This window comes from Chiloscyllium punctatum, chromosome 2 (genome assembly GCF_047496795.1).
Source record: "Chiloscyllium punctatum isolate Juve2018m chromosome 2, sChiPun1.3, whole genome shotgun sequence".
NCBI lineage: Eukaryota > Metazoa > Chordata > Chondrichthyes > Orectolobiformes > Hemiscylliidae > Chiloscyllium > Chiloscyllium punctatum.
Window position 1 is genome coordinate 107,201,791 of NC_092740.1, and position 18,642 is coordinate 107,220,432.

The window sequence follows — 18,642 nt, forward strand, 5'->3', positions numbered from 1 at the left end:
GCTTGGGGGAAGTGTAGGTGGATAGTGATAGGTAGAGGAGATAGGGGTCAGTGGGAATGGTGGAACAGATGGGTGAGTAGGAAGATGGACAGGTTAGAACAGGTCAGAGAGTTGAAGAGGGGGTGTGGTGTTAAATATGGAATAAGATTGGGGAAGGAGGGACTTTGAAACTGGTGAAGTTAATGTTAAGGCCCTTAGGTTGTAAGCTTTCCAGGCAAAATATAAGGCATTGTTCCTCCAGTTTTCACTTGGCCTCACTCTGACAGTGGAGGAGGCCAAGTATGGACATATCACTGGGGAGCAGGAGAGGGATTAAAGTGGATGGCAACCCAAAGGTTGGGTTGGTTAGTGCATGCTGAATGCAGATGGTCCACGAACCAATGCCCGAGTTTGAGTTTTCTCTCCCCGATATAGAGGAGACTACTTCAGGAGCAATGGATGCAACAGATAAGGTTAGATGTCGTGCAAGTGAATTTCTGTTGGATCTGGAAGGATTGTTTAGGGCCTTGGACAGAGGTGAGGGGGAGGTCTGCGAGCAGGTGTTGCACCTCTTGCGGTTGCTGGGAAAGGCACTGGGTGTGGTGGAGACGTTGGTAGGAGTGTAGCATTGACAAAGGGGGTCGCAGAATGAGTGGTCCCTATGGAAAGCAGATAGGGATGGGAAAGTTTCCAGGAGGTCCATGAAGGGTTTGTCATTGTGTGCATCAGTGAGTGTTCTTTTTACACGGCTGACCTTAGATGTAGCAGAAGCACTTGCTAGTGTCAGAAACTTCCAACATTTATCACATGGGTACCATATTTAAATGCCAGCTGTGTTTAATTTCAAAGGCTGCCAGCCTGGTCTGAAGTAGACACCCTGATAGTGCCTCATCTATGTACTGGAAAAACGCCCTGTAGTGGAGGAAGATGGTTAATGACTTCTGCACTCTGCAAAGGTAACCACCACACTCTTCTCTCCACTACATCAAATTCACTCCATCCCTCTACTGCACCCACCTCCAACCAAGACTTAAAGTCTGCCACTCCTACTATTGTGCAACTTTCCTCAATGGCTCCCACCCACTCCATTCCCCCAAAATACTGACCTTCCTTGCCCGCTGCACTTCTCAATCAATTACTCATCTTTCCTGCATGAGGATGTACCAGGCTCCTGACTGACCACTGTCCTCTTTGACTAGACTAAGGACTGCTCCTCTTACATGTTGAGACATGGCCATTTGGTTGTAGCACATGCTAGGAGTTTATCATAATAGCTGTTGGCATATGGCGTGCATGCAATATTAACATAGAATTTACGATCTGCCTCACTAATGTCCTTCAGGGAAGGAAATCTGCTACCATTACCTGGTCTGGCCTACATGTGACTCCACACACAGACCAATGTGTTTGACTCTCAACTTCCCTCTGAAGTACCTAGCAAGCTATGCAGTTATATCAATTGCTATGAAGTCTCAAGAAGGAACTGAAACCAGATGGACCACCTTTCATCAACCTAGGCACTGGAAAAGACAACAGAAACAGCCCTGTCAATCCTGCATTGTCCGGCTCACTAACATCTGGGGGCAACTGCCAGAATTAGGAGAGCTATCTCATAGACTCGTCAAGATACAGTCAAACTCATGTTATCGTACATGACAAACAATGTCCCAGACACACCATCACCATGCTTAGATCTGCCCTGTCACAATGGTGGGACAGGACCAGCAGAAATAGTGATGCAGTGATATTCAGTCAGAAGGGAATTTCCCTGGGAGTCCTCAACACTTATCCCAAATTGCACATGATCTTAAAGTTCAGGTTAAACACGGGCACAGAAACCTCCTGTTGATTAAAACATACTATTGTTCCTCAGCTGATGAATCAGTACTCCTCTATGTTGAACAATGCTTGGAGGAAGGTGGCTAGGGCACAAAATGTACTCTGGATGGGAAATGTCAATGTCGAGCAACAAGACTGAATCAGCAGCAACACTATTGATCAGCTGGTTGGGTTCTAAAGGACATAGCTGCTAGAATGAGTCTGTGGTAGGTGGTAAGGGAACCAACAAGGGGGAAATCATACCTGACCTCATCCTTACCAATCTGCTGGCTGAAGATGAATCTGTCCATGACAGTATCAGTAAGAGTGACCACTGCACAGCCATTGTGGAGATGAAGTCCCAACTTCACATTGAGAACATTTACAAGATACCCTACAAAGATTCATCAAAAGTCCTCAGACAGCATCTTCAAACCCATGACCAATTCCAAGTTGAAGGACAAGGGCAGCAGATACATGGGAATACCCTCACCTGAAATTTCCCCTCCAAACCACTCACTATGCTGATTGGGAAATATTTTGCTGTTTCTTTACTATCGCTGAGTCAGAATTCTAGGACAACCCTCCCCCTCCCCCTCCCCCTCCCCCTCCCCCCAAGGACATTGTGTGTCAACCTACAGCATGTGGACTGCAGTGCTTTAAGAAGGCAGCTCAGCACCACCTTAAGGGCAACGAGAGATGAGCAATGAAAGCTGGCTGCCAGCAATGCCCACATCGCACCAGTGAATTCTAAAAAAGTGATGGTGTGTGTCAAGGTATCCATCCATTTAACTGTTCATTGCTGGCATAATTGACAAGTTGAAGAGTGTGGTGCTGGAAAAGCACAGCTGGTCAGGCAGCATCTGAGGACCAGGAGAATCAACATTTCGAGCATAAGCCCTTCATCAGCTCATTCTTGATGAAGGGCTTATGCTTAAAACATCAGTTCTCCTACTCTTTGGATGCTGCCTGATGGACTATGCTTTTCCAGCACCACACTTTCGACTCTGATCTCCAGCATCTGCAGTCCTCACTTTGTCCTCATAAATAACAAGTTGCCTGGCTCTCCGTTAATGCTCAAATGTAAGGCAAAGCAAAGCAGAGTTAGTGTGAATATCTAAGAAGATGCAAAATGACTGAGCAGTAAGAAAGCAAGCTAAGACCCCTGACATGCATCCTGTTCCAAAGTTTGAGATGGACGTATTTCCCTGCTCACGAGATCACCCAGCAGCAGCAGTGCAATGCAATGTGCCGGTGAGCCTCAAAATGCCTCAAAAAATGCTGAACTGTAAAATAAGTGAATCCAAGATGTGCTGTGATGTAGTGAGGCTTGTGCTTTGCTGATACTGGCCTCCATGGATGGAGGGTGCTGGTGGTCGTTGCATGTCCTGAGATGTTGGGGAACACTGGCCAAGATGGATGCCCAGCATGATACTGCAAGCTGCAGCCATCACATTATCATTCTGATTTTCAAGTCAAGAATTGATGCTGTATAGTTTCTCTTCAGTACTTGGGAGAATAATAACTGTATGTAAAAGTGAGTAAAGGTAATAATAAGATTATCACAAATGTAAATAGGTCCCTTGCGATTCACTAATGGGTTTCTTACCACATTGTTAAGCAGAAAAATCTGAACTTACTTTTCTCCACGTCAAGAATCTTATTTTTCCAGTCCTGCCATATTTTGTCACATTAATTAGGCATGATGAAAATTCATAGCTTCCACTATTTCCCTCTACAGACTTTGCTTGACCCATTGATTTTTTTTCCAGGTGTTTCTCATTCAAAGTTTATCATTGTCCAGTTGTAGTGCTTAATTAGATATTGATTGGAATATTTTTGTCACTACTAGCAATGCAAAGAGTTAAAACTTAGGTTCACAGTGAAAATGACCAGATAATTCCTGAAACATATTGCTAAGAAACCTAGACAGATTGTTTGAATAGGCATAGATAATTTGTCATTATAATGAGTGATCTGAGGACAGAGAAGATTATGATTGAGATGTATAAAATTATGAGGGGCATACATAGGGTAGACAGGAAGAACATTTTCTTTTTGATGGAGGCATCATTGATCAGAGGGCACAGACTTAAGGGTCAGAAGGTTGAGAGGAATTGTGAGTAAAATGTTTTGTAAATCTGGAAAACGGGAGACTAGTGGGAATCTGAAACTTACTGCCTGTTAGTGCACTAGAGGCAGAAATGCTCATAACATTTAAGAAGTATTTAGATGTGCACTTGCAATGAAGAGCACACAAGGTTATGGGCCAAGTCCTGGAAAATGGAATTGGAATAGTTCAGTGGTTGTTTTTGACCAGTATGGATACAATGGGCTGAAGGACACTCCTCTATGCCTTAGATCTCTAATACTCTATGATTGACCTCCAATAACAAAATCATCTTCCTATGTACCAGGCATGATTCCAATGAGTGGACAGTTTTATCCCTGATTGCTATTTACTCCAGTTTGTAGGACTCCATAATCCCACACTCAGTCAAATGTGGCCTTGATGTGAAGGATAGTCTCTCTTACCTCATCTCTTTGGTATTACTCTTTTGTCCATGTTTGGGTCAAGACTGTAATGAGGGCAGGAGTTGAGTCACCCTAGTGTAACCCAAGGAGAAAGTGAGGACTGCAGGTGCTGGACATCAAAGTCGAGAGTGTAGTGCTGGTCAGGCAGCATCTGAGGAGCAGGAGAATCAATGTTTTGAATCTCCTTTGAATCTCCTACTCTTTAGATGCTTCCTGACTGGCTGTGCTTTTCCACCACCATGTTCTCAACTAATGTCATTGAGCACATTATCATTGAGTAAATGCAGTTTAGCAACAGGGTCAGCAACGCTTTTCCATTACTTTATAGACTAACAAGAGTAGACCAATGATGTGGTAATTGGCTACATTGGATTTGTTCTGCTATAGCTATAAAGCAGTAATAGCTTCTTTGCGAAAGTGAGGACTGCAGATGCTGGAGATTAGAGTCAAGAATGTGGTGCTGGATCCATCTCCAATTACACAGAGATGGTGAAGAATCACAGAATTGTTATGGCTTAGGAGGCCACTCGGTCCCACACTGGTTCTTCAAATGAGTATTATTACCTACTGCTAATCTCCTGCTTTTTGCCTATACATTGCATGTTATTTCTATCCAAATAATCATCCGCTTCCCTTGAATGCCTCAGTTTGATTTGCCTCCATCACATTTCCAGGTAGTGCATGCCAGAACCAAATAACTCATCATATAGTATCCGAGGAGAAAGTGAGGACTGCAGACGCTGGAGATCAGAGCTGAAAAATGTGTTGCTGGAAAAGCGCAGCAGGTCAGGCAGCATCAAAAGATCAGGAGAAGGGCTTATGCCTGAAACGTCGATTCTCCTGCTCCTTTGATGCTGCCTGACCTGCTGCGCTTTTCCAGCAACACATTTTTCAGCTCATACAGTTTCCGGTCAGGATAGTACATGACTTGGAGGCAAACTTACAGGTGGCAATGTTCCCACGTGTCTCTTTCACTTTTTCCTCTCATGGTGGGGTTCTCAGGTTTGCAGTGTATCTTGGAGGTATATGGTGGTAGTGGACAAAGTGAATGTTTAAAATGCTCGAGAGGATGCTGATCAAGTGGGCTGCTTTGTCCTCAATAGTGTTGAGCTTCTTGAGTGTTGCTGGATCAATACATATCTTGACAACTGTAGTCATTTCATCAGACCCCTAACTTGTGCCTTGTAGATGGTGTACAGGTTTTGGGAAGTCAGAAGTGAGTTACTCATCACAGAATTCTCAGTCTCTTATCTGTTCTATTGAACATTGTATTTAAATGGCATCAACACACTCTTGTTTCTGGTCAGTGATGACCTTAGGACATTGATGGTGGCAGATTCACCAATGGCCATGCTGTTGAGCATGAAGAGATTATGTTTAAATTCCCTTTTGTTCAAGATGGTCATTTTTTGGCATTTAAGCGTCATGAATGTTGTTTGTCATTTAATTGGTCTAAGCTTGGATGTTGTCCAGGTTTTGTTGCATGTAGCATAGGCTGCTCCAGTATCATAAGACAGTGAGGTCTGCAGATGCTGGAGATCAGAGGCAGCATCCGAAGAGCAGGGAAATTGACGGTTTGGGATGGAGACCTTCATCAGGAATTGGTGGAGATGAGTTTGTTGGGGCAAGAGCAGGCTGAGACAACAGGTCGGCTGGGGTAGTCAGGTTTGTGGATCTTGGGTAGGAGGTACAATCAGGCGGTGCGGGGTTCCCAAACTATGAGGTGGAAAGCTGTGTGTGGGACATCCCCTAGGTGATGAGGTTGTGTATGGTCTGGGAGATGATGGTTTGGTGATGGGAGATGAGGTCATGGTCGAGGGGGTGGTAGGAGGAGGTGTCTTTGAGTTGATACCTGGCTTCAATGGTGTAGCGGTCAGTGCACCAAACTACCACTGCACCCCCCTTGTCCACTGGCTTGATGATGAGGTTGGGATTTGAACAGAGGGAGTGGAGGGCTGCACAATGTGAGGTCGTGAGGTTGGAGTGGGTGAGGTGGATGGAACAGGTTGAGGTAGTTGATATCACGGCAGCAGTTTGAAATGAAGAGGTTGAGGGCGGGTAGCAGGCAAGCACGGCCAGGTGGATAGGGCGTGTTTTAGGTGGGAGGGCGGGTGTCTTGGTTGTAAACGTAGGCACAGAGGCGGCAGACGAAATGTTCAAGATCACAGCGTGTGTCGAACTCATTAATCTGGGACCATAGAGGGATAAAGGTGAGGCCTTTACTGAGGACTAAACATTCGACCTCAATGAGGGGGAGGGCTGGGGGAATGGTGAAGACACGGCAGGGATGGGAGCTAGGACCTGGAGTGGGTCTGGAGTTCGAGGTGGGGGAGGAGAAGGTGATGAAGGGCTTCCTGATAGGATTGGTGATGATTCGCCATGGCAGATTCATCGCCAATGATTAGCCACTGCCAGTTCTCCATCAGCGCTTCTCCACTGGGGTCGTTTGATCTCTGGAGACTATTTGCTACCGGAAATATACATATGTACTGATTATTTTCCCTCCCACGTGTTCTTTCATACTTCTCATTCCCCTTTATTTATACAACTACATACTACATATTGATTAAAAAAAGAGGTAAAATAAATATCATTTTATTGGCTTATATATAAAAATGAGTTACAAACTTTAACCAGAAAAAGGACATATATTTTTAAAATCTTTATAATGGTAGTAAAATCTCACATTAATATTAAACAATGAAATTTTAGTTCATTTGATAGTTATGCGCTATTTATATATAAAGATAAAAGCCAAAGCAATTATCATTTTTGCTTTAAAAGCATAATTAGGATCGTGTTGCAGTGACGAGTTGCTCCAACTGCAGCTATATGTCCATGCATACTTTGTGCCAAATGAAAGAAACAGCCCCTAATTCTAACTTCAGCAAAACAATCTCTCACAGCACTGACAGCTGCCTGCTCAAAGTCATAATGGATATACTGTGGTCTGGGATTAGGTACCAAGGACTTTCAAACATGCATACATACGTTGAACGCTGCTTATTTGGTGGAAGCATATATGATATTGGATGGTCAAGGAAGTAATCATATAATCATATTTGGTAGGGAATCTTGGATACATCATTTAGCATAATCAACGTTATTTGTGGATGGTACGTTCAACATTGTCCCTATTTATATACTTCTATTTGCAGTATTTGCAGTGGCAAATTGTCTTCAGTGGCCAATGGGCAGTGGCTAAGCATCTGCGGTGAATCTGCTGTGGCAAATGGTCCCATCCCGTCCTGATAAAGGGCTCCAGCCCGAAATATCAATTTTCCTGCTCCTCGGATGCTGCCTGACCTGCTGTGCTTTTCCAACAACACATTCTCAACTCTGTATCAGAGGAGTCATGAATGGAAATGGACAGTGTGTAATCATCAGGAAACTTCCCTACTGATCTTTTGAGGGGAGGAATCATTGATGAAGTAGCTGAAGATGGTTGGGTCTAGGAACAACCCTGAGGAGCTCTTACAGTGACATAGAACATAGAATATTACAGCACAGTGGCCCCTTCAGCCCTGTGCTGACATGTGAAACCAATCTGAAGCCCATCTAACTTAAACTATTCCACTTTCATCCATATGTCTACCTAATAAACATTTAAATGTCCTTAAAGTTAGTGAGTCCACTACTGTCAAGATTACAGTGTTGCTGAAATAGCACAGTAGGTCAGGCAGCATCTGAAGAGCAGGAAATTTGATGCTTCAGGCAAAAACCCTTCATCAGGAATGTTCCTACTACTCTCTGAGTAAAGAAACAACCTCTGACATCTGTCCTATATCTAACACCCCTCAATTTAAAGCTATGTCCCCTCATGCTATCAAGCACCATCTAAGGAAAAAGACTGTCACTATGCACTCTATCTAACCATCTGATTATCTTATATGTCTCAATTAAGTCACCTCTCAACCTTCTTCTCTTTAATGAAAACAGCTTCTGTTGTGGAAAAATCACTCAATATTCTGTAAAAATTACTAGGAGATGCAGAAAATTCCTCACAAAGTTAAAATTTAATTTGCAAGGAAAAGCTGTGGCAATCAGCTAATGACTTCCTGATTGCCCACCAATCCTTTGTCTCACTGAAGTTTATACAGGTGTTGTTATAACATTAGCATAACCAATCATACTGGCTTGCTTTGTCCTTCTAAACTAATCATTGGCTGCCACATTGGTTCCCTACATTACATTCAACCTACCACATTACCCCAATATCACCTTCACCATTAGCTCATCTACCAGTGATTTAACCAGACTATCACAGTGCACTACCATTATCTGTTTCTGGAGCCCTGTAATATGATCCCAGGCATGCGTTACAACACTACGTTAACTACGTAACTGCCAGAGTAACTTCCATATATTCTCCTCTTTGAAACCAACAAATCTCACACAGAGAAAGAATACAAAGAGGCTGGACGCACAAAGGCCAATCGATTGGCATAGCCCCAAAAGCGGGCAATAACAATTTCCAGGGTCCAGACCTCAAAGGATTCATCCTCTGCACCCAGAGTCACAGGCCAAAAACCTGTCCCACAATAACTGAACCAGGAAAAAAGACCTTAAGACCCTGCACAATCCAAATGCGCACATAACACATGCAATTCGGGCATCTTCATCCAAACAAGGCTTCAGCACTGCAGCAGATGTCAGATCATAGTAATAGAACAGCGGACCCGAAGAGGGGCTGGGGCAGAGTCCACTGGAACAATAGGGAATTGTCGCGCAGCTAAAAAAGACTTAACTAAAGATAGAGCATAGCAAAAGATAAATGCAACAACAAGCAACACAATACCCACACCAACCCTAATCTGAGCGAACCAAGTCCCCTCATCCACCCAATATACTATCCAACCAGTCAAAAAACCAATAGCCGGACCCCGCATTCTCCTTAAGCTCCTTCCATAAATTCCACAGCTTAACCTTTGCCTGAGTAAAAGATCCCTCCGGGCTGGTATTATTGGGTATAAAAGTACAGAAATGTTTCCCAAACAGTATACAGACCCCACTTTTCACAGCCAACAACCAGCCAAGGCCTGCCTATTCTGCCACACCATCCGACTGGTCACATCCAATTGCTCACCTCAACCTTGGAGTCCATCTGTGCCTGTAGGAGCACTCTGGTACAGTCATTAAGATGATACCATGTGATTCGATCCTCCACTTGAACGGCAGTAGGCGATGCCCTGGTTACAGTAAAAGGACTCTCCCCCTTCTCGGCTCATTCCACTTTCTCCGGAAAACCTGTACAGAGACCTGATCTCCAGGTTTAACAGGCCCCTCCTTGTTACCAGACACTGGCTCCCTCAGTTTTTCCTGTGTGTGTGTCCATAGCTAGCTGTTGTATGTACTAATTAAGTTCAAGGTTTTAAGCTAGGCCCGTCATACGGACCCCTCCACTTGGACGCTGGGATGGGTCTACTGATAAGCATTTCATGCGGCGTCAAGTTAGTCATGTGGTTAGTCTGCATAGGGTAGCTCATTAGTACCAGCGGCAGCGCATCGACCCAGTTAAGATTGGTGCTTGCACAAATTTTATTCAACTTAGCTCTCAAAGTACTGCTAATCCGTTCCACCATTCCCTGCGACTGGGCATAATACACATAGCGAACCCTCTGCTTAATCGCAAAGTCTGCAGCACCAACTTTACTTTCTGGATAAAGGCAGACCTATTATCCGAACTGATCTCAGACAGTATACCAAACCTTGGAATAACTTAATTTGTTAAAAATTTCACAACTGTGCCTGCCCCTGATTCTTTCGACTGAGTTGCCTCTACCCATCTACTAAACCTGTCGATTACCGCCAACATATATCTCTTCTTTCTCTTTATCATGTCCACATAGTTGATCACCAAATGCTTAAATGGTCCCTCAGGTACTGGTATGTGTCCTATAGGGGTCACTATCCCCTGTCTGATATTATTTTAGGTTTGGTTAGAGTGGTGCTGGAAAATCACAGCAGGTCAGGCAGCATCCAAGGAGCAGGAAAATTGAGGTTTCGGGCAAAAGGCCTTCATCAGGAATAGAGGCAGGGAGCCTCCAGGGTGGAGAGGTAAATGGGAGGGACTGGGGAGAAGGTAACAAAGAGTACAATAGGTGAATGGGGGTGGGGATGGAGGTGATAGGCCAGAGGGGAGGGTGAAGCGGATAGGTGGGAAGGGAGGTTCTGGATTAGTGGTGGTGGAAGAGCACAGCAGTTCAGGCAGCATCCGAGGAGCAGTAAAATCGACGTTTCGGGCAAAAGCCCTTCATCAGGAATTGTAGGACAGGTCACGAGGACAGTACTGAGCTGGAAGGATGGAACTGGGGTGAGGTAGGGGGAGGAGAAATGAGGAAACTGGTGAAGTCCACATTGATGCCCTGGGGTTGAAGTGTTCTGAAGCGGAAGATGAGGTGTTCTTCTTCCAGATGTCGGGTGGTGAGGGAGTGGCGGTGGAGGAGGCCCAGGACCTGCATGTCCTTGGCAGAGTGGGAGGTGGAGTTGAAATGTTGGGCCACAGGGCGGTGGGGTTAATTGGTGTGGGTGTCCCAGAGATGTTCCCTGAAGTGCTCCGCAAGAGGCGCCCAGTCTCCCCAATGTAGAGGAGAATGCATCGGGAGCAACTGATACAATAAATGACATTGGTGGATGTGCAGGTAAAACTTTCATGGATATAGAAGGCTCTTTTGGGGCCTTGGATAGAGATGAGGGAGGAGGTGTGGGTACAGGTTTTGCAATTCCTGCGGTGGCAGGGGAGGGTGCCAGGATGGGTTGTTGGGGGGCGTGGACCTGACCAGGTAGTCACAGACAGAACAGTCTTTGCTGAAAGCAGAAAGGGGTGGGGAGGGAAATATATCTCTGGTGGTGAGGTCCGTTTGGAGGTGGCGGAAATGTCGGCGGATGATACGGTTAGTGTGAAGATTGGTAAAGTGGAAAGTGAGGACTGGGGGAATTCTGTTTCTGTTATGGTTGGAGGGGTGGGGTTTGAGGGCGGAGGTGCGGGATGTGGATGAGATGCATTGGAGTGCATCTTTAACCATGTGGGAGGGAAATTGCGATCTCTAAAGAAGGAAGCCATCTGATGTGTTCTGTGGTGGAACTGGTCCTCCTGGGAGCAGATACGGTGGAGGTGGAGGAATTGGGAATATGGGATGGCATTTTTGCAGGAGGTAGGGTGGAAAGAGTTGTAATCCAGGTAGCTGTGAGAGTCGGTGGGTTTGTAAAAAATGTCAAGGTCAAGTCAGTCATCATTAATGGAGATGGAGAGGTCCAGGAAGGGGAGGGAGGTGTCAGAGATGGTCCAAATGAATTTAAGGTCGGGGTGAAATGTGTTAGTGAAGTTGATGAACTGCTCAACCTCCTCGCGGGAGCACAAGGTGGCGCCGATGCAGTCATCAATATTGTGGAGGAAGAGGTGGGGAGTGGTGCCAGTGTAACTACGGAAGATGGGCTGTTCCACGTAGCCGACAAAGAACTGGGGCCCATACTGGGGCGCTGATATTATTTTGAGCACATACATCACATTGCAATAATATGTAATCCACTGAAGCCTGCAAGTAAGGTGACTAAAAGCCATCCCTCATTATCTTCCTCAGCTCTGCCCCTCTAGCACAGTGATCCAACCGTTGCGCCTCTGAGATGAGAATGGTCAACAAAGGGGTAGGTGCCATCCACAAACCTTCCTCTGTGCATCTCAGGCCTTCTTAGTTTCGCCTGGCGTCCCTTTATCTCTGTCCTTAGAGACCCCAGGTCCGTCTGGACTGTTGATTAATCTTATTTTGCCCTTGGTATGGTACCTGTGGAAAAGCCTCTCCAAAAACATTTATAATTGGCATGGAGTTTTCTGGCCCTTGCCAGATGGTGTTAGAGGGTTCTCCCTGAACCAGCATGTTGTTCATTTGATTAGTGCCGATCAGCACTGTTCTCACTGACAGCATTGTCTGGCTTTTCTCTCTTTCTTTCTTTTGAAGTTCCTCGAGCTGCATTTGTGTCAACTTTCTTTGCACTTCTTCCTGTTGTTTAGCCAGCTTCTTTTTGCCGTTCCGGTATCTTTCGACTGAATGGACTTTGTGATCTCTGAATTCTTGGCGGGCCATTGATATTAGATCCACAAACTCCTCTAGCTTAGATTTGAACTGGGGGGGCATTGCCTTGACAATACCAGTCTGGAACATTGTGGTCAACAGTTGGCTACCTCCTACATCTTGGTAAAAACAATGACTGCAGAAGCTGGAAACCAGATTCTGGATTAGTGGTGCTGGAAGAGCACAGCAGTTCAGGCAGCATCCAAGTAGCTTCGAAATCGACGTTTCGGGCAAAAGCCCTTCATCAGGAATAAAGGCAGTGAGCCTGAAGCATGGAGAGATAAGCTAGAGGAGGGTGGGGGTGGGGAGAAAGTAGCATAGAGTACAATGGGTGAGTGGGGGAGGGGATGAAGGTGATAGATCAGGGAGGAGAGGGTGGAGAGGATAGGTGGAAAAGGAGATAGGCAGGTAGGACAAATCCGGACAAGTCATGGGGACAGTTACTGAGCTGGAAGTTTAGAACTAGGGTGAGGTGGGGGAAGGGGAAATGAGGAAACTGTTGAAGTCCACATTGATGCCTTGGGGTTGAAGTGTTCCGAGGCGGAAGATGAGGCAGTCTTCCTCCAGGCATCTGGTGGTGAGGGAGCGGCAGTGAAGGAGGCCCAGGACCTCCATGTCCTCGGCAGAGTCGGAGGGGGAGTTGAAATGTTGGGCCACGGGGCGGTGTGATTGATTGGTCCGGGTGTCCCGGAGATGTTCCCTAAAGCGCTCTGCTAGGAGGCGCCCAGTCTCCCCAATGTAGAGGAGACCGCATCGGGAGCAACGGATACAATAAATGATATTAGTGGATGTGCAAGTAAAACTTTGATGGATGTGGAAGGCTCCTTTAGGGCCTTGGAGAGAGGTGAGGGAGGAGGTGTGGGCGCAGGTTTTACAGTTCCTGCGGTGGCAGGGGAAAGTGCCAGGATTGGAGGGTGGGTTGTTTGGGGGAGTGGACCTGACCAGGAAGTCGCGGAGGGAATGGTCTTTGCGGAAGGTGGAAAGGGGTGGGGAGGGAAATATATCCCTGGTAGTGGGGTCTGTTTGGAGGTGGCGGAAATGTCGGTGGATGATTTGGTTGATGCGAAGGTTGGTAGGGTGGAAGGTGAGCACCAGGGGCGTTCTGTCCTTGTTACGGTTGGAGGGGTGGGGTCTGAGGGCGGAGGTGCGGGATGTAGACGAGATGCATTGGAGGGCATCTTTAACCACGTGGGAAGGGAAATTGAGGTCTCTAAAGAAGGAGGCCATCTGGTGTGTTCTGTGGTGGAACTGGTCCTCCTGGGAGCAGATACGGCGGAGGCGGAGGCGGAGGAATTGGGAATACGGGATGGCATTTTTGCAAGAGGTAGGGTGGGAAGAGGTGTAATCCAGGTAGCTGTGGGAGTCGGTGGGTTTGTAAAAAATGTCAGTGTCAAGTCTGTCGTCATTAATGGAGATGGAGAGGTCCAGGAAGGGGAGCGAGGTGTCAGAGATGGTCCAGGTAAATTTAAGGTCAGGGTGGAATGTGTTGGTGAAGTTGATGAATTGCTCAACCTACTCGCGGGAGCACGAGGTGGCGCCAATGCAGTCATCAATGTAGCGGAGGAAGAGGTGGGGTGTGGTGCCCGTGTAATTACGGAAGATCAACTGTTCTACATAGCCAACAATGAGACAGGCATAGCTGGGGCCCATACGTGTGACCATGGCTACCCCTTTGGTGCCAACAAAGAGAGAGGCATAGCTGGGGCCCATGCCAACAAAGAGACAGGCATAGCTGGGGCCCATACTAAAGGGGTAGTCATGGGCACACGTATGGGCCCCAGCTATGCCTGTCTCTTTGTTGGCTACGTAGAGCAGTTGACCTTCCGTAATTACACCGCCACCACTCCACACCTCTTCCTCCGCTACATTGATGACTGCATTGGCGCCCCCTCGTGCTCCCGCGAGGAGGTTGAGCAATTCATCAACTTCACCAACACATTCCACCCTGACCTTAAATTTACCTGGACTATCTCTGACACCTCCCTCCCCTTCCTGGACCTCTCCATCTCCATTAGTGACGACCGACTTGACACTGACATCTTTTACAAACCCACCGACTCCCACAACTACCTGGATTACACCTCTTCCCACCCTACCTCTTGCAAAAATGCCATCCCGTATTCCCAATTCCTCCGCCTCCGCCTCCGCCTCCGCCGTATCTGCTCCCAGGAGGACCAGTTCCACCACAGAACACACCAGATGGCCTCCTTCTTTAGAGACAGCAATTTCCCTTCTCACGTGGTTAAAGATGCCCTCCAACGCATCTCGTCTACATCCCGCACCTCCGCCCTCAGACCCCACCCCTCCAACTGTAACAAGGACAGCATGCCCCTGGTGCTCACCTTCCACCCTACCAACCTTCGCTTAAACCAAATCATCCACCGACATTTCCGCCACCTCCAAACAGACCCCGCCACCAGGGATATATTTCCCTCCCCACCCCTTTCCGCCTTTCGCAAAGACCGTTCCCTCCGCGACTTCCTGGTCAGGTCCACGCCCCCAAACAACCCACCCTCCAATCCTGGCACTTTCCCCTGCCACCGCAGGAACTGTAAAACCTGCGCCCACACCTCCTCCCTCACCTCTCTCCAAGGCCCTAAAGGAGCCTTCCACATCCATCAAAGTTTTACTTGCACATCCACTAATATCATTTATTGTATCCGTTGCTCCCGATGCGGTCTCCTCTACATTGGGGAGACTGGGCGCCTCCTAGCAGAGCGCTTTAGGGAACATCTCCGGGACACCCGGACCAATCAACCACACCGCCCCGTGGCCCAACATTTCAACTCCCCCTCCGACTCTGCCGAGGACATGGAGGTCCTGGGCCTCCTTCACTGCCGCTCCCTCACCACCAGACGCCTGGAGGAAGAACGCCTCATCTTCCGCTTCGGAACACTTCAACCCCGGGCCATCAATGTGGACTTCAACAGTTTCCTCATTTCCCCTTCCCCCACCTCACCCTAGTTCTATACTTCCAGCTCAGTAACTGTCCCCATAACTTGTCCGGACTTGTCCTACCTGCCTATCTCCTTTTCCACCTATCTTCTCCACCCATTCCTCCCTGACCTATCACCTTCATCCCCTCCCCCACTCACCCATTGTACTCTATGCTACTTTCTCCCCACCCCCACCCTCCTCTAGCTTATCTCTCCATGCTTCAGGCTCACTGCCTTTATTCCTGATGAAAGGCTTTTGCCCGAAACGTCGATTTCGAAGCTACTTGGATGCTGCCTGAACTGCTGTGCTCTTCCAGCACCACTAATCCAGTACCTCCTACATCTTGTTCTGTTTCAAGCCTCCACCTTTTTAGATGGTTTTCTAGATAGGCTGCTGGGTTTTCAGTGTCTCCCAGTGGATCCCCTCTCAAAGCTTTGGGATCAATCTTTGGTGGTTAACAGATTAGAGTTGTGCTGGAAAAGCACAGCAGGTCAGGCAGCATCCGAGGAGTAGGAAGATCGACATTTTGGGCAAAATCCCTTCATCAGGACTGAAGTTAAAATTCACACAACACCAGGTTATAGTCCAACAGGTTTAATTGGAAGCACACTAGCTTTTGGAGTGTTACTCCTTCATCAGGTAGTTGTCAAGGAGTGATGCTCCGAAAGCTAGTGTGCTTCCAATTAAACCTGTTGGACTATAACCTGGTGTTGTGTGATTTTTAACTTTGTACACCCCAGTCCAACACCGGCATCTCCAAATCACCAGGACTGAAGGCAGGGAGCCCCCAGGGTGGAGAGAAAAATGGGAGAGGGGTGGGGCTGGGAGGAGGTGGCAAAGAGTATAATGGATGGATGTGGGTGGGGATGAAGGTGGTAGGTCAGAGAGGAGGGTGAAGCGGTTGCAGTGAGAGAGAGACTCACTGTGAGCCTTATGGAGAGAGAAGGAGAACTTCTTCAAGGTAGGCATCCTTGCAAGAGGATTCACAATAAGGTTAAAATCAACTAGACAAAAGTGAGGACTGCAGATGATGGAAGTACACATATTGTACTCTTTGCTACCTTCTTCCCAGCCCCAGTCCCCTCCCATTTATCTCTCCACCCTGGAGGCTTCCTGCCTTCAGTCCTGATGAAGGACTTTTGCCCGAAACGTCAATTTTCCTTCTCCTCAGATGCTGCCTGGCCTGCTGTGCTGTTCCAGTACCACTCTAATCTAGACTCTGATTTCCAGCATCTTTTGCTTAGGTGGGTAACAGTCTAAGGGCCAGGCAACCTCTTTGTCTTACTCGATCAAACCCCAGCACCATCAATCATCAGATTATCCACAATATCCTTCAGGCAGGCATTATCTCTCTGAATTTTGGGAGCCCCACCACCTGTATTAGCATTGCCTTCAAATCCCCCATAACCAACAACCATCCTGTGGTCTCATCCTCAAAGGCTCTAATCCACTTTCCTGCTCCATCATGTAAACTGGGCAACATATTTATCAGCCCTTCTGGATCCTGGGTTCTTCAAGGAATGCATTGCGGCTGTCTCCCCCCTTTTATAAGCAATGGCAGCATCTTCACCTGTGGGAGCTTCCTTCCCTTATTAAAATTGTTACATTGTGAGTCCTCATCAGATTCCAATTCTGATCTTACTTCTATTTGCCCCCCATCCTTTTCCTACTTGTTGTGGTCAGCCCATCTTCCTGCCTGTTTTACTGCCTCCTATGCTCCCCTCTCCCTATCACTCTCTGTCTTCTCTGTTCAACATTCCTGGAATGATTTAGATATGCCTCATAGTCTTTGTTCTTTTAATATGCGTAATGTCTGAATTTCACCTTGCAATCTCTAATCTTCTAATTCAGTTTGCCTCCTTGCCTGTTCTGCCTCTTTTTATTTTTAATGCATTCGGCTCTGGGTCAACTTATCCCAATTCAATTCTCCCTCTAGCTCTACTGTTCTCTGTATTACAGGACAGTGCGTTACATGCTCTTCACCTGAATAGGGAGGAGACCTTTCTAATTCTTTTAATAAGGGATACATAAGCATTTTCCCGTAATGAGCTTTCATATCCAAGGGCTCTTTGCCCTTATCGAAACACATGGAGCTTTTCTCTTCCAAAGTCTTTGTTTCCAAAAGCTGTTTGTTCTGCTCTCTGGCATCCCCACCTTATCCCCATCCCCACTGACCCCAGTCATAACTGGTGCATGAAAGCTTTTCTTCTCAATTCTTCCCCTACAATTCTAAATAGCATTAAAATTTCTGCCTCCTGTTCTCTTCAATATTCTCTTCTTTGATTTATCCTTAGGTCTCTAATTCTTATTTAGCCCTTCCATTTCATCACACATACTTATAGCAAAAGTACTCTCTTTTGGCCATTTACTTAGCAAACCCTTAGTTCTTCTTTCCCATTTTTCTGAAATATTTACTATACCATTTCTTCCTACTGGAAATTTCTTACTCAGTATTTCAACTGCAGTCCCTTTGTTCCTCCTGACATATATTTCAGTCCAGCTAAGCTATTATCTCTGTTCTCACAATTCACTCCCTTATGCTTTAAAAGTCCGGAAGCACCTCATCATTTATTAGGAGTATTCCCTATCTCTACAACTTGCAATCTATCCGTCCTTAAACTTCCTTAGTTTCAACTAATTAATAAAAGCAATCTATTCTAGTTTGTTCTGCCTATACTATTCTAGGACTGCATCTACAGAATGCACTAGAAAAACCTCTAAAAAAAAATTATCTTAAATTCCTACAGTGCAAACTAAAATTAAAACACTCCCGGATCTCGAGCTCCAGGGAACAAGACACAAACATTTAACCACTAACAAGCAATTATGCATTCAAACCAGATCACAATGGTTAAACTCTAGAGACACACACACACACACACACACACCTAAATAGACTCTTTGTTACATCAGTCTAACTATCATACAGACCTAGTCTTAAACATTCAACAGTCTAGTAACACTTTAACAACTATGGCTATTGTCTGCTATTTTACTTTTAATCATCTACTACCAATCTGCTGGCTTTCAAGTTCATTCAAAATTACTAATACTAAAAAAAATCCTTACCTGTTCTGTCCGTTCAATCCCCTGCTTTTCATTTACTTTTTGTTTTGTTTTTCTTTTTTTTCAGCGCGGTATCCACAGAACTTAAACACACCACGTGGACTTTTGTCTCAATATCCTTATTCTATACCTACCTAACCCCCTGTGCAGTGTTCCTGAACAATCGTCTGTGTCTCCTCAAACTTTAACTTACCGTCCCCTCTATGGTTCTTTGGATCAGAGAGACCCACCAACACCT